At 44.5% G+C, this 17012-nt stretch overlaps 1 long non-coding RNA gene across 1 annotated transcript; it reads right to left on the bottom strand.

The window, feature by feature from the left end:
• Positions 1-10072: 10072 nt before the first annotated feature.
• Positions 10073-16402, bottom strand: LOC129147453 (uncharacterized). The gene is made up of 2 exons (XR_008554810.1): positions 16081-16402; positions 10073-10694 (listed from the first exon to the last, which is right to left on the bottom strand). It is a non-coding gene; the product is annotated as an uncharacterized LOC129147453 (long non-coding RNA).
• Positions 16403-17012: the final 610 nt, after the last annotated feature.

Raw genomic sequence — 17012 nt, 5'->3', positions numbered from 1 at the left:
TAGAGAGTTAGAAACATTGACGAGAGAGAAACATCGATCAGCTGCCTCCTGCACACCCCTTACTGGGAATGGAAACTGGGACCCTTCGGTCCGCAGGCCAACACTCTATCCACTGAGCCAAACCAGTTAGGGCAATAGTTTTTATTTATTTATGTATGTATGTATTTATTTATTTTATTTTTTTTAGAGAGAAAGGGAGAGATAAAAACATCAGTGATGGGGGAGAATCATCTCTTGACTGCCTCTTGCATGCCCCCTTCTGGGGATAGAGCTAAAACCCAGGCTTGTGCCCTGACCGGGAATTGAACCAAAATTTATAGGTTCTTGGGTGGATACTCAACCACTGAGCCACACCAGCAGGGCCGTTGGTAGTTTTTTTTGTTTGTTTGTTTTTTATTTTTTATTTTTTTTATTGATTTTTCACAGAGAGGAAGGGAGAGGGATAGAGAGCTAGAAACATCGATGAGAGAGAGACATCGACCAGCTGCCTCCTGCACACCCCCCACCGGGGGAAGTGCCCGCAACCAATGTACATGCCCTTTGACCGGAATCGAACCCGGGACCTTCCAGTCCGCAGACCGACGCTCTATCCACTGAGCCAAACCGGTCTCGGCTGTTTGTTTTTTAATTAAATCTTTATTGTTGAAAGTATTACATATGTCCCCGCTTTACCCCATTGGCCCCTTCTAGCCCACCCCCATCCCCCAACCTAGGCCTTCACCACCCTATTGTCTGTGTCCACGGTTTGTTCTTAAAACACTTTTACATATGGGGTGGAATGCCCTGCTAGAAAATAAACTTATTTTTTTCTCTGTTAATAGCAGAAGTGAAGGATTAAACATTTACGATGTAAGACCTGGAACAACAAAACTCCTAGGAGAAAACATAGGAAAATAGCTTCATGACATTGGCAATGATTTCTGGTGCATGACACCAAAAGCACAGATAACAAAAGTAAAAACAGACAAGTGGGACTACATCAAACTAAAAAGTTTCTTCACAGCAAAGGAAACAGAGTGAAAAAGCAACCTATGGAATGGGAAAAAATATTTACAAACCATATAGCTGGCAAGGGGTTAATATCCAAAATATATAAAGAACTTCTTCAACTCAATAGCAAAACAAACAGACCACTTAAAAATGGACAAAGGACTTGGACATTTCTCAACATTACTAGTCATCAGGGAAATGCAAATTAAAGCACAATGAGATATCACCTCACACTTGTTAGGAATAGTATTATCAAAAACAAATGAACAAACAAAGATAACAGTGTTGGCCAGGATGTGGAGAAATTGGAAGTCTGGTACACTGTTGGTGGGATGCAGCTGCAATTAAAAGCAGCCTGGAGGTTCCTCAAAATATTAAAAATGGAAATACTATATAATCCAGCAATCCTACTTCTGTATATTTATCCAAAAAAATTGAAATCAGGATCTAGAAATATATTTGCATATCCTACAGCATTATTCACAATTGCCAAGATGTGGAAACAACCTAAGTGTCCATTGAAGGATGAATGATAAGTATTATATACATACTAGAGGCCCAGTGCACGGATTCGTGCACATTAAAAGGAAATTAATTAGGTGGTGGTGGGTGGGGCAGGAGTGGGTGAGAGGGGCTGGACATGCCCTGGAGCCAACCTCCGCAGTCCCTCCCAGGCCGGCTGCACCTGGGGCGTCGCTGGGGCTTGAAGGTTGTCTGTGGAGTGAGCAGGGACCCTCCGGCAGGTGGGATCCCTTGGCCTGGTCTGTGGGGATTGGGCCTAAACCAGCTCTCCAACATCCCCTGAGGGGTCCCAGATTGCAAGAGGGCGGTTCTCAGATGACGCACCCCGGAATCGGGATCCCTCCTCTCTGGTTCTGGGTGCGAGAACCGCAGCTGCCAAGTCCCTGCAGCTCGGCAGCTCCTGCATTGAGCATCTGCCTCCTGGTGGTCATTGCATGTCATAGCTACTGATCGGATGGTTGAACGATCGAACAGTTGCTTAGGCTTTTATATATAGAGATAATGGAATATTATTCAGCCTTAAAAAAGGAAATCCTGCCATTTGGATGAACCTTGAAGACATTTTGTTAAATGAAATAAGCCAGTCACTCACTGAAGGACAAGTTACTGCACAATTCCACTTATATGAGGTACCTAAAATAGTCAAACACATAGAAGCAGAGAGTAGAATGCTGGTTGCCAGATGCTGGGGGAAGGGACCTTATTATAGGCAGTGAGACAGACATGAGCAGAGCAAGATGATGGGCCAGGTACAGAAACTCACCAGGGCAGGGAGCCCTGGATACCTAGCAAGGGGCAACACCAGGAAAACAAGAACCCAGCCCCCACGGTAACCTTTCCTCCCTCACATATTGCTGGTCATGCAGTTTGGACCCCCTGACCTTTCACACGGCTGATTATGCGGCTTAGCTCCCTGACCTTTCCCTCTCTAAAGATAACATCTAGGTCTCAGTTGTATTTCATTCAGCTCCAGGCCTAGAAAAGCAGTAAAACCAGACAAGTGATGCTGTAGCTGCCTCAGGACCAGCTGCATTGATTAATGACACTCTGCCAATCAGTGGAGACCAGGACCCTGAAAGAGCACACCTGGAAAGCTAATCAATACTCTATTGCGATCCTCCCGAGACCTTCTCTAAGACTCTCACCTGCCAGAGAGAGAGAAATACCCTCAACACAGAGGACCCAGCATGAGCTCTCTCCCAGGGGAGCATGACTGAGCCATTCCCTTCCCCCCTTCTTTCCTCTAAGGGACCCCAAGAGATTTACAACCAGGGGAGCAATGGGCAGCAGCAGCACATTCCAGGCTAACCCCCTGACCCTGTCTCCAAGGCCCCCTTTTCTCTGACTTCTCAGTGAGCCCACGCAGCCCAGCTTTGACTCTCCTATTGCTTCTTCTATGCCCTTCCTTGTTTCACCGTCCTGAGTGTGTTTTTTGCTGTGGCCAATAAATTCTTTCTTACTTTGCTTCACTTTGTCTCTTGATTTAAATATTTCCTTCAAGAAGACAAGAACCGAGGTCCGGTCATCTCTCCGGGAACAAAACAAGGAGTTGCAATTCAATGGGTATAAAGTTTCAGTTATGCAAGATGTTTAAATTCTAGAGCTCTACTGTACAACATTTTGCTAGTAGTTAAGGATATTGTATTGCACACTTAAAAATTGTTAAGCCCTGCTGGTATGGCTCAGTGGTTGAGCATCGACCCAAGAACCAGGAGGTCACAGTTTGATTCCTGGTCGGGGCACAGGCCCAGGTTGTGGGATCGACACCCAGTAGGGAGCCTGCTGGAGGCAGCCAAATGATAGTTCTCTCATTATCGATATTTCTCTCTCTCTCTCCCTTCCTCTAAAATAAAAATATTAAAAAAAAATTGTTGAGGCCCTAACCGGTTTGGCTCAGTGGACAGAGCATCAGCCTGCGGACTGAAAGGTCCCAGGTTCGATTCTGGTCAAGGGCATGTACCTTGGTTGCGGGCACATCCCCACTAGGAGGTGTGCAGAAGGCAGCTGATTGATGTTTCTCTCTCATCGATGTTTCTAACTCTATCCCTCTCCCTTCTTCTCTGTAAAAAATCAATAAAATATATTTTTAAAAATCCCAAAAAACTGTTGAGGGTGGTCGTTATGCTGTATTCATACCACATTTTTTTTTTTTTTTAAAGCAGGAATGTGTTTGAAGTAGTTCTTTCCACTGCTTTTCTGAACTCCACCCCCAGATGGAGAACTGCAACAGTGCACTCAGCCTCACACGCTCCAGGGCTGGAATGTGGCTATGCAGGGGAACAGGCTGTGCAGGTGAACAGGCAGAGTGGCTGTGGCCCAAGGGCATTGCAGTGAGTACTGTGCCAATGGCAGAAGCCAGGATGGTGGACCCAGGCCAGCATGGACCCAGATCAGACTTTTCCAGTTTGGCTACTGTGCTGCCAGCTCTGTTTTCTGGAAGAAAGGGCTGGCCCTAGTGTGGCTGGTCATTCTTGGTAGAGACTAAACTCTGTGAAAGCTCCCTGAACTGGAGGGAAAAGTGCATCTCCCCCAATGCCCACATCCTCTCTAAAAAATCTCCTTACAGCTCTGTGAAGTTTGGATTATTAGCATCCCATCTCACAGATGAGCTTTGAGTGCAGGGGACTTAAGGTTACGTATCTAGTTTATAGGCAGCGGCAGAGCTTGAACCCCATGGAAGAAAAATTCTATAGGATCCTCACTTCACTGAAGTAAAATCTTATTTAGCCTCCTCTCCATTTATTTTTCCTAGTAAAGCTGAGTTCCATGGGCCTCATAACAGAATTCCAGCGTTAGCCTTAAAAAAAAAATACAAGTCTTCATAAATTAACAAAAGGAGTCTCAGAAAGATATGGCAACATTCCTCATCTCCTGCAGATGTGGAAGGAGACATCTTTTTGTATCATAAAACTAAGCCAAATAATTTAGTTGGACAAGGTGTTCCCCCCCCCTCGCCCCAATAATATCAACGTATGCCCTGCAGGTATGGCTCAGGTGGTTGAGTGTCTTCCGATGTAACAGGTCACAGTTAGATTCCCTTCAGGGCACATGTACGGGTTGTGGGCTTGATTCCCAGTAGGGGACGTGCAGGAGGCAGCCAATTGATGTTTCTCTCTCATCAATGTTTCTATTTCTCACTCCCTTCCTCTTTCTGAAATCAATAAAAACATTAAAAAAGAAAAGAAAAAAAGAGTATGCTCTAGCTGGTTTGGCTCAGTGGATAGAGCATTGGCCTGCAGACTGAAGGGTCCTGGGTTCGATTCTAGTCAAAGGCATGTACCTCGGTTGCAGGTTCCAGCCCCAGCTCTGGTCAGTGCTCATGTGGGAGGCAACCAATCAATGTCCCTCTCTCACATTGATGTTTCGCTCTGTCTCTCCCCCTCCCTTCCACTGTCTCTAAGAATCAATGGAAAAATATCCTCGGATGAAGATTAACAAAGCAAAAAAGTATCAACTTGCTTCTCTTGTGCAAAATGGAGATTTATATGCTTTCTTCTGGTACTACTGTCTTCTATTTTCTCTTAAAATAAACATGTCCTTGCAAGTGTTATTTGACCAGAGGGATTGTGTAAGTCTTCTAAGACCTTAAAATTGTTGCCATGCCTCATAAAAATTACCTCTTTAAAAAAATGTCATTCTGATTAGCTGCTGCTATGAGTTGAACAATGTTGCTCCCAAAAGTGTTGAAGTAAAAAAAAAAAAAAAAAAAGTGTTGAAGTTTTAACTCCTAGTACCTGTGAATATGACCTTTAAAAACAAACCAACAAAAAACACCGGCCTTTGTAGATGATTAAGTTAAAAGGAGGTGGTCTCTAATCCAATATGATGGGGTCCTTTTGGGACGGGGACATTTGGAAACAGGACAGACATGCACAGAGGGAAGACACTGTGAAGACACAGAGAATGTCATCTACAAGCCAAGCAGCACCTGAGGCTATCAGAGGCTAGGAGACAGGCATAAAACATATTCTCCTTCACAGCCCCCAGAAGGAACCAAGCCTACGGACACACACCTGGAGCTCAGCCGCTGGCCTCCAGAACTGTGAGACAATAAATTTCTGTTGCTTAAACCACCCAGTTTGTTTTGGCAGCCCTAGGAAATTAATACAGCGGCCCTGAAAATAATATAGCAATTACAGTATCTCCTTACTGATAAGCAAGACTTGCTAAATCAAAACCGATTACTGGGTACTTTTCTCCCACACACACGACAGAAAAAATAAAACTCTCAAAAAATTTGAGTGTTTCATTTAAATCGACAGCCCTGATCTGATTACAAGCCCAGTGCTCTTCTACCACACCACGGCTACACGTGAACACAACACCAAAGCGTAACTTACCCATTTCTTCTTCTTTGTTTGTTTTCTATTGATTGCTCTTTTCATTGTTTGTAAGTGGTCTTTTTTTAAAATTAAGTACCTCACGTTTTAAATGTTGCAAATATTTTCTCCCAATCTGTCATTTACCTTTCACATTTTTAGAGGTATTATGTTCAATAGATATTTTAAACTTTTATGTAACTAAGTATACTAACCTTTTATTTTTTGGCTTTTGAATTTCATGTTATTACTTTCAAGATCACAAAAATCTATTTTTCCCCAATATTTTTACATTTTTATTTTTTAAGGTTAGGGATCAGACTTCATTTTTTTCCAGCTGGATAGCTAATTGATCCAGCATCATTAACTGAATACATCCCCCACCACTGATGGGAAATGCCACTTTTATCATAAATTCCTAAAGATATTTGGGTCTGTTTCTGGCCTTTATTCATATTCTGACTTCACTTGCTTGGAAGTATTACATATGTCCCCCCACACCACAGCTACACATAACTTACCCATTTCTTCTTCTTTGCTTGTTTTCTATTGATTGCTCTTTTCATTATTTGTAAGTGGTTTTTTTAAAAATTAAGTAACTCACATTTTGGAATGCACTGATTCTTTCCAGGAATACAACATGCTTTTCTTTTTCTTTTTTAAAATATATTTTATTTATTTTTTTACAGAGAGGAAGGGAGAGGGATAGAGAGTTAGAAACATTGATGGGAGAGAAACATCAATCAGCTGCCTCCTGCACACCTCCTACTGGGATGTGCCCGCAACCAAGGTACATGCCCTTGACCGGAATCGAACCTGGGACCTTTCAGTCCACAGGCCGATGCTCTATCCACTGAGCCAAACCAGTTAGGGCACAACATGCTTTTCTATGCTTGAGGCATAGACAGTGGATAGACTCAGACTAAATTCCAGCCATATTTTAATTCTGACCTACTTTTTAAATTTTAGGCACATCACACAATGCCTGAGGCCCTTTGTTTAGCAATGGGCCACAGAAACACATATGCATATATTTTGAGTGGCCCAATGGTGGCCAACTAAAGAATGCAAGCATGGGCTGCCTTCTGGGGTTACCATGCAGAAATGTGGGCCTAATGTGACCAGACCTTTCAAGTTTTCAAGAGGTACTGGACATCAGAGTTTTATATGAAATCTACAGTTTTGGAAGGGCTGTCAATTCATTTTTAAAATTTAAAATATTACCTGGACAAAATATATTTACATGCTGAAGGCAGCCAGTGACGCACCACTTGGCAACCTCTGTTCCAGATGCTGCAATGTGATAACGAAGAGTGAGGCAGGAATGGATTCAGGGATTCAACTCCAACTCTCTTCCACTGCCATGAAGAAGCCAGAGAGGAAGAGTGATGGAGCAGCTCCGGAAACCAAGGTTATTTGTAGCCGCCCCTTGGGAGACAGTGGTATTGTACCTCATTTCACCTCTCACCCACAGGAGTTGATGCTTTTGTTCCTGCCTTGTCCAGCAGCCAGGAGATAGTAGGTCAGCATGGGGGAAGGGAGGGTTGCATCCGTCAAGTTGGGCCTCCCAGAGCCTGGTAGGCTGAGTGACAAAGGAGAAATACAAAGGAAGGTGCTGCCAAAGATAAAGCAAGATTCCGTTCCTCCAAAACAAGCTGGAAAGTGATGTCATCTCCTTTCTAGTAATGCAGGCTCCCTGGATACCCAACTTAACATCGTGTAATGGAAATGGGCAGAAGACTCCAACTCTCAATGGAAGATAGGATTTGCTTGCACCAAGGACAATTCACATGGTAGAACTTCAGTGTTTACAGATAAAGCCTCTTGTCATACATTATCTTACTGTCTCTCCAACCCTGAGTTAGGCACAGGGAAGAGGCAAAAAAAATTTTTTTAGGATGTTTTTTAAGATGACTCTGGGAGCCCTAACTGGTTTGGCTCAGTGGATAGAGCGCTGGCCTGCGGACTCAAGGGTCCCAGGTTTGATTCCGGTCAAGGGCATGTAGCTTGGTTGCGGGCACATCCCCAGTAGGGGGTGTGCAGGAGACAGCTGATTGATGTTTCTCTCTCATTGATGTTTCTAACTCTCTCTCCCTCTCCCTTCCTTTCTGTAAAAAATCAATAAAATATATTTTTTTAAATGATGACTCTGGGATATGCAGAAAGATATATGAGAGAATGAAGGACTGCAGGCCCCTTCTCTTCCTGTCTGTTCCTCTCTGCAGAATTCTTTTAGGCCTTGGGATTATAGCAATACATGGAGCCTGGGCATTACTGTTCCCTTTGGCTGGGTCGGTTATACTTACCCTGAACCATGACTCAGACCGGCCCTTGCTCTATTGTTCTCTGGTTATAGCAGTGACCACAGGCCAGCTTTTCCATTTTGCTTCAGAGTCCTTTGTGGTTTCCCTGGCTATTTGTCACTTCCTGGAATGCACTGATCCTTTCCAGGAATACAACATGCTTTTCTATGCTTGACGCATAGACAGTGGATAGACTCAGACCAAATTCCAGCCATATTTTAATTCTGACCTACTTTTTAAATTTTAGGCAGGTCACACAATGCCTGAGAGCAGGAATGGCATATACAATTTCTCTCGACGCAGGAAATAGAGCTCAGTTGGTGAGGCCATTGTAGATCAATCTCTTTCTCTTTTCTTAAAATCTTCACCGAGGATGTATTTTTCATTGATTCCCCAGCAAGAGGAAGGAAGAGGGAGAGAGAAACATTGATGTGAAAAACATCGATCGGTTGTCTCCCATGTGTACCCCGACTGGGGATTGAACCTGCAACCTGGGCATGTGCCCTGACTGGGAATAGAACCCATGACCCTTCGGTGCATGGGACGATGCTCCAACCAAGCCACACTGGCCAGGGCCTCAATCTCTTTTCTTCTCAAAACTTGTCCGCCTACATCTTTTCCTCTGATGCCCCCATCCTTTGGGGAATGCGTCTGAGGAGCAGGAATAAGCAGGGGAAGGAATATGTACTAGATATATGTAGGGCAGTCCACTAGCTCTACCTATTTAAGACACCCATCAGTTCATGCTCTACAGGCCAACATACTCTTCCACTGACTGAAGTGGGTAGACTGTCTCCCCAAAATATATGTTTAAGTCTGAACCCAAAGTACCTGTGAATGAACGTGACCTTACTTGAAAAAAGGGCCTTAGCAGAGATAATTAGGTAAGATTCTCAAGATGAGATTATCCTCAATTAGGGTAGGCCCTAAATCCAATGACATGGACTTGGTGTCCTTATAAGAGACAGACAAGGAGAACACACACAGCAAGAGGGAAGAAGGTCATGTGAAGATCCTCATGAAGACGAGGCAGAAACTGGACTTATACTACAAGCCTAGGAATGTCAAGAATTGCCAGCTGTCATGGGAGAAAGGCATGAAATAGATTCTCCCTCAGAGCCTCCAGAAGGAAATCAACCCTGCTGACACCTTGATTTTGAGCTTCTGTGAGAGAATAAATTTCTGTTGTTTTAAGGCACCAAGTTTATGGCCTTATATCACAGACATGATTCGCTTTTCCCCTTTGATCAAGGACTACCATGGGCAACTTGACCTGAGAGTGCAGCCTTCATTCCTTTCCCCTGGGCCTTTGGCAATAGTTCTCAAATGACTGTATGAGGCCCAGAGACACCATGAGTGTCCATGAAGCAGGTGCCTGTTCACCAGCAGAAGAGACCTGGGGCCTTGTGAGGTGCTGGGCTCAGTAGCTTTGGGAGGAGTGGGATGAATGTCTTTATCCATATCAGATCTCTCTGCTCCAATCTCAACCCTTTCTTCCTGGCTGACCCAAAGGTTGTTTTGTAGCTCTTCTTCAGCAATTTCTGGCTCTTCCTCTGTTTGTAAAACGGCCAATTTCCTGGGGTATGAGGAATACAGTCCAAGTTTGGCTTTACAACCAAACATTGCCTTATAAGAACTTTGTTGAAAGGAAACATCAAAGGCCTGATTTCTCATCATCTGCATGAAATGCAAGTCCTTGGCCCAGTGATATGAGTAATTACTTTACATAAAGGCACTTTGCATGTTCTTGACATCATGGCGTGCTTGCTCCAGGTAGCTCTGATCTTGGCCAGGGTGGTACTTACCAGAGACAATATTTAGGTATGACCATACCTCACCGAGCTCATTAACAACCTGGTGTGTGAACTCTATGCCACTGTCAGATTCCAGTATGCTGGGTTTACCAAGAATCATGAAAATATCCAATAGAACACTGACCACCTTATGGACCTATTTGGCTTTTAATGACCATCAAATAATAAACTTGGTTAAGTGGTCCTGGTAGTATAAAATAAACTTGAATTTGACTGCATGCCAAGTATTTCAATGTCCTTGAAAGTCATGGGCTTGAGTTCAAGGCCTCTCTAGGGTACAGGGTTCTTCTGATGGCACTGTTTACAGAGAGTCACATGTAAGACAATGGCTTCTTTGGTGACATTCCCATATTTTTCTTGCAGCTCCTTGAGCATGCATGTCCACCCACCATGTCCAATACTGAGATGCATATCATGAAGAATATCAAACAATTCTTCCTTATGAACACAATGTCATATTCAATCTCGTTTTCCGTGAGTAGCCTCTATTAGTTTCTCTATGCCCTGTACAGAGATCACATTATATTTTGCTGCACAGCGATAATGCATGACTTCTTCCCCTTCTCCTTAGCCTCTTGACTTTTCTTTGGAAAATACCTTGTTGTTGTAACTTTTGCTTTCTATTAACTTTGTCATGCTTATAAGGGATTTTTCTCTCATATTTATTTCCATTTCTCTTGTATTTAAAACACCAAGGATATAATTTCCAGCTGACTGTGATGTCATGGAGAACTGCAAGAAGGATCCTAAGAAAGAGAGAAAGAAATAGAACAAAATTAAATTTGCTGATATTCCATTTGGAAGATTTTCCCTCCCAAGTTACTTATTAATTTTTTTCATCTGATTTTTATGACTAATATACAGAAGAAAGATAACAGAATAATAGTATAATGTTGCAACAGAATAAAAGCAACTAGAAAGCCAACTAGGACCATTCAAAACCAGAGCATGTCAACAGAATTTCAAGTCAGTAAAATACATATACAATATGCAGAAATTTTAGACTTTAGACAAACAAATGAAACCGTTAGCTCATACAGTGAAACCTAACTATCCTATATAATAAAAGAGTAATATGCAAATTGACCATACCTTCACTACACCCATAAGCCACGCCCACCAGCCAATCAGGAGCAAGTATGCAAATTAACCCAACCAAGATGGCTGCAGCCACAGAGTGAGCAGGAGGCTTGAGTTTCCCTGGCAATGGAGGAAGCCAAGCTCCCACAGCCCTGGCCTCCGCTCAAGGCTACAAAGTTTCAATTATAGAAGATAAATAAATTCCAGATACCAGGGCCTCCGCTTGGGTTGCCGGGGGGCATGGCTGGCCTGCAAACCACCACAGACCACAGGCCCCAACCACCCCATTCCCCAAGGGAACCCCCACCCTGATCTGGGACACCCTTCAGGGCAAACCAGCTGGCCCCCATCCATGCACCAGGCCTCTATTCTATCTAATAAAAGAGTAATATGCAAATTGACCATCACTCCAACACACAAGATGGCCGCCACAAGATGGCCAGCAGGGAAGGGCAGTTGGGAGGGATCAGGTCTGCAAGGGAGGGCAGTTGTGGGCGATCAAGCCTGCAGGGGAGGGCAGTTAGGGGTGACCAGGCCACCAGGGAAGGGCAGTTAGGGGCAATCAGGCTGGCAGGGGAGCAGTTAGGCATCAATCAGGCTGGCAGGGGAGTGGTTAGGAGATGATCAGGCTGGCAGGCAGAAGCAGTTAGGGACAATCAGGAAGGCAGGCAGGCGAGCAGTTAGGAGCCAGCATTGTGAGAGATATGTCCGACTGCCTATACGGGCAGTTGGACATCCCTCGAGGGGTCCCAGATTGGAGAGGGTGCAGGCTGGGCTGAGGAACACCCCCACCACGTGCACCAATTTCGTGCACCGGGCCTCTAGTCCTATATAATAAAAGCCTAATATGCAAATCGACCCAATGGCAGAATGACTGGTGGAATGACCAGTCAATATGACATGTGCTGACCACAGGAGCTGCCCACAGCCTGCAGGCCTAAGACCAGCCAAGGCAGGTGCCAGCGGGGGCCTTCTGATCACCTCACCGGTCACCTCACAGATTGGCCCTGATCGCTAGCCAGGCCTAGGGACCCTACCTGTGCATGAATTTCATGCACCGGGACTCTAGTTCTTTATAAATTGGAGAGGATAAATGGAAATCCCTAAAGCAGTAGGCTCATATCTTACCCTCTGTACTTTAAAAAATAATATAAATGAGAAAATGTTGCTAGAAAGTACCTCATACTACAGTAGTTTCCCCTTATCCATAGTTTCTTAACCACAGTTTCTGTTACCTGTGGTCAACCTCAGTCCAAACATATTAAATGGAAAATTACAGAAGTAAACAATTCATGAGTTTTAAATTGTGGACCACTCTGAGTAGTGTGATGAAATCTCTAATGTTCCAGCCCTAGCTGGTTTGGCTCAGTGAATAGAACATCGGCCTGTGGACCAAAGGGTTCTAGATTCGATTCTGGTCAAGGGCGCATACCTTGGTTGCAGGCTCCTCTCCCGCCCGGGCCCTGGCTCCTTCAGAAGGCAACCAATCCATGTGTTTCTCTCAGATCAATGTTTCTCTCTGTCTTTCCCTCTCTGTTCCACTATCCCTAAAAATCAATGGAAAAATATCCTTGGGTGAGGATCAATTTTAAAAAAAAAATCTCTAATGGTCTCCTGTATGAGCTAACGGTTTCATTATTTCTTTTGTTTGCCTAAAATTTCTGCATATTGTGTATATATATCTAGAACCTGAATCATCATTTTGTCCAGCAGGTATCCATGTTGAATATACCACCCACCTATTAGTTAATTAGTAGCCCCCAAGGTAATCAGATTGACTGTCCCAGTATCACAGTGCTTGTGTTTAAGTCACCCTTATTTTATTTAATGATGCCCCAGAGCCATTCACAAAACTTTTATTACAGCGTATTGCTATAATTGTTCTATTAGTTATTGTTGTTAGTCTCTTATTATGCCTAATCTATAAATTAAATCTTATCATAGGTATGTATGTACAGGAAAAAACTTAGTGTATGTAGGGTTCAGTGCTATCTGTGATTTCAAGAATCCACTGGGGGTCCTGGAATGTAACTCCATGAATAAGGGAGGGATTTGTACTGTAAGAGCAAACTATGAACTTGAAATTAGCACTAGGAAGGACATTTAGCCTTACTACAATTAACATAAACAATCAATTTCTTGTGGCTGAAGAGTCTATGCTCATTTTAGGAGAATCAAGGAGAAAGTAGTGGTGTATTTTTAAATGATGTTTTTCCCCTGTCAATTGTACATAGAAGTCCCTACCCTGAGGGACCATGTTCACGTAACTGTCCAGCACTTGTCCTGCAATAGTCCTTAGAGGCTTCAAAATACTCCCAATCTTTGGTCATATCCTCAAAGTTGCTGCCTCCTGCAATGACACCAGCTGCTGCCAGAGGTGTCATTCTGTCTGCGGAGCTAGGGCTGAGGAGCAGCTGCAGCAGGACTGGGGGACAGACAGTGAAAGGTACCAGGAACAAAGGTTTGCCAACATAAACGACTCTAAATAGGAGTCGTGTGAATATTACACAACAGCACAGATAACAGAAGTAAAGAAAAGGTCTCATATTCAACAAGATGAGACCAATTTGGTGGTGGGAAAAAGGGGTTTTGCCCTCCTGAGAGGTCTGTGGGCCTGGCCTGTTTTGATATTGTCTGAACTAGAATCCACACATTTCTAGAATCAAAAAGAGTCTCTAAGTGAACTTGAACATTCCAAGGCCAAGAGACACTTCTGGGTAAAGTTTTGATGACTCTGAAAAGAGTTAGCAGGATATGTTTCCAGGAACGTCAGGAGGTTATCATGCCAAAAAAGAGACACCCCAAATGGAGTTCACACTCCAAGACTGGAGAATTCCTCAGGGAGAGAACTTCATACTCAGGTGTCTAAACCAAGCTTCCTTCGTTATAACAACTCCAGGATATGCAATGGTGATGAGGCCAGGGGAAAGTTCCGGATGATCACAGGCATTCCAATAATCTTAGGAAAACAAGATCCCTGGGTTTCCAGACATAAAATGCAGAGCTGAGGGGCAGGGCAGAACCCTGAGAAGCAGAGAAAGATAGAAACATTTAAAAGCTCTAAGCGAAATAATTAGTGAAGCTGAGCATACTTCCAAGGTCCTGAAGGTTCCACAGTAAAAAAGCTTCAAATTCCCTTGCTCAGCATCACTAGTTAACCATGGGACATTCCTGATTCTAAGACTTTACTGACTATAAGACCACTGACTTAATGACAACTTTCTTTTGAGAGGAGAAACAGAGAACCTACATTAAATAACACATCCAAATTTTAAAATGTGAAAAACACACGACAGAACTGAATAGAATGCTTGCACAATATTCTTTGAGCCTGAGCTCAAGATTTTCAGTGCAAACTGACATTTTAAGAGCTCTGAGAAGTCCTCCAATAAACAAACAAAAAGAACAGTTTGTTTCATCCAGCAGTGCCATTTATTTATTTATTTGTTTTTTTAAAAAATATATTTTGTTGATTTTTCACAGAGAGGAAGGGAGAGGGATAGAGAGCCAGAAACATCGATGAGAGAGAAACATCGATCAGCTGCCTCCTGCACACCCCCCACCGGGGGTGTGCCCGCAACCACAGTACATGCCCTTGACCGGAATCGAACCTGGGATCCTCCAGTTGGCCTTGACGCTCTATCCACTGAGCCAAACCGGTTTCGGCTGGCAGTGCCATTTAATTATTGACTTTGTTTCTGAAGGAATATCTATTATCATCTCACAGTTCTAGTGTCCTGAAAGAGACTTGAAACCACAAGGTATTCAATAAGATCCAGGAAAGCATCTTCCAGATTCCTCACTAAAAACTAGCATTCCTCAGAAATAGAGTGGCTGCACTGGCCACTATTTGAAGGCCTTTCGGGGACTGCACAGGAATTAAAAACCTCACCTCTATCTCATAAAAGAATTTAAAGATAGGCTGAAAATAATTTATTTATTTTTAATATATTTTTATTGATTTCAGAGAGGAGGGGAGAGGGAGAGATAGAAACATCTATGATGAGAATCATTGATTGGCTGCCTCCTGCACGCCCCCTACTGGGGATTGAGTGTGCAACCCAGGCATGTGCCCTTGATCAGAATCAATCAACCCAGGACCCTTCAGTCTGCAGGCCCACGTTCTACCCACTGAGCCAAACCAGCTAGAGCTGAAAATAATTTATAATCAAAAGATGCATACTGCCCTGGCCAGATTAGAGTGTTAGCCAGAACACCAAAGGGTCTCAGGTTCCATTCCCGGTCAAGGGCACTACCTGGGTTGCATATTCGATCCCCAGTCCCAGTTGGGCACGTGTGGGAGGCAACCAACCAAAGTGTCTCTCTCACATAGCCGTTTCTCTCCCTCCCACTCTCTGAAAACCAAAGGAAAAAATCTCCTCAGGTGAGGATTAATGACAACAAAAAAGGTGCATACTCTCAAACTTTGAGTTATGTATGGCCTATACCAGTGGTTGGCAAACTGCGGCTTGCGAGCCACATGCGGCTCACGAGCTGCGGTTTGCCGCTCTGTTGACTAATGAGTTTGCCGACCACTGATCAAGACTCTCGATTCCAATAATTACAGGCTGTTGTTAAGCCCCTATATCGCAGTGGTCGGCAAACTCATTAGTCAACAGAGCGGCAAACCGCAGCTCGCGAGCCGCATGTGGCTCACAAGCCGCAGTTTGCCGACCACTGGTCTATACCATAAGATCCTAAAGCACAGCCCAAGAGCCACATTTGACTAATAGACCTATTATTTTAATCTAGATTTCTGACTTTCTTGAAAAATGGGAAGATCTGGCCAACCTGGGAACTTTGCTGGAGTCCCCGCTTGGCTGGAGTGGAGGCAGCAGCACCTTCAGATACAGGACACACTCCTGTTTCCAGTCTCCAAGCAATCAACCCCCTTAGTCACCTTACCTGCCCACCCCTGTAGTTACCTGAAATTTTAACCTGTTCTAGAGCAGAATAAAAGAAATATGGTCAGCTTCGTGGTGTGACCTGTGCTAGCGGGTAACAGATAAATCAGCTTTCTTAGAGAAAACTGCAAACATCTGTCCAGCTCACCTGTGATTCTTTGCGTTGGCTGTCCCCAACTTCAATTGTATTTCCATTGATCTTCCAAATCATACCCAGCTCAAATTCTCCTTCCTAATGCATTCAGCAACTCCAGCTGATTGCTATTTCGGCATTACTCACTGGAGTACTTTGCTTTGCCTTTTTAGTCGGCTGGTTTAAGTGCACAAAACCTAGAAAGCAGGGGCTGAGCCTTCTACCTCGCTGTATCCCTTAGAGGGCAGAGGAGTCCAGCCGAGATAAAATATGTTCCAAGGACGTTTGTCAAACACGTTGCTTACAGTATAGCGAGGCAGTGCAGAAGTATGGCAGAGTCTAGGCTTGGGAGTTCAATTTTTGCCTACCGTTTACTGTGACCAAGGGCTTCAGTTTCCATCACAATGGGTTGTTATGACGACGCAGCGATAATGCAGATAAAGCATTTAGTAGTGTCCCTCCACTCCCCCAACACAGAAACTCCCGCGTATTCCTGAAGACCTGATTCAGGCATCCCTTCTTTGGCTCCTTTGTCCCAACTTCGCGGACTGGGCTCCCACCGTGCCCCACTCCACACCCGTTGGGCCGGCTAATCGGCGCCCCCTCCCACTCCTCAGAGGGCGGCCAGCTCAGGGCTGAAATGAATGAGCGGTCAGGGGGTGAGAGGGAAAGGCCGGAGACCAAGTCCGTCATTTTGCAGAGGAGAGGAAGGCCCGGAAGTGGAAAAGGATGCGCCAGGAGTCAGAGTCGGGAGCCCCTCCACCCACAAGTCCCCGTCCAGCCCACCACTCGGCGCCTCACCTCCGCCCCCCCCCTCCCCCGAGCGGGCGGGCAGAAACGGTTTGTCGCCAACAGGAAGCCCCGCCCCCAGGGGCTACCCTCAGAAGCACCGGCGGGAATCTATTCTCCGTTGGGAATAGAATTCTGCCCAGGCTGCTCCGTGCCCG

This window comes from Eptesicus fuscus, chromosome 20, assembly GCF_027574615.1.
Source record: "Eptesicus fuscus isolate TK198812 chromosome 20, DD_ASM_mEF_20220401, whole genome shotgun sequence".
In the NCBI taxonomy this organism is placed as follows: domain Eukaryota; kingdom Metazoa; phylum Chordata; class Mammalia; order Chiroptera; family Vespertilionidae; genus Eptesicus; species Eptesicus fuscus.
Note: the sequence above shows the minus strand (reverse complement) of the source record. Positions and strands in the feature narration are given on the sequence as shown.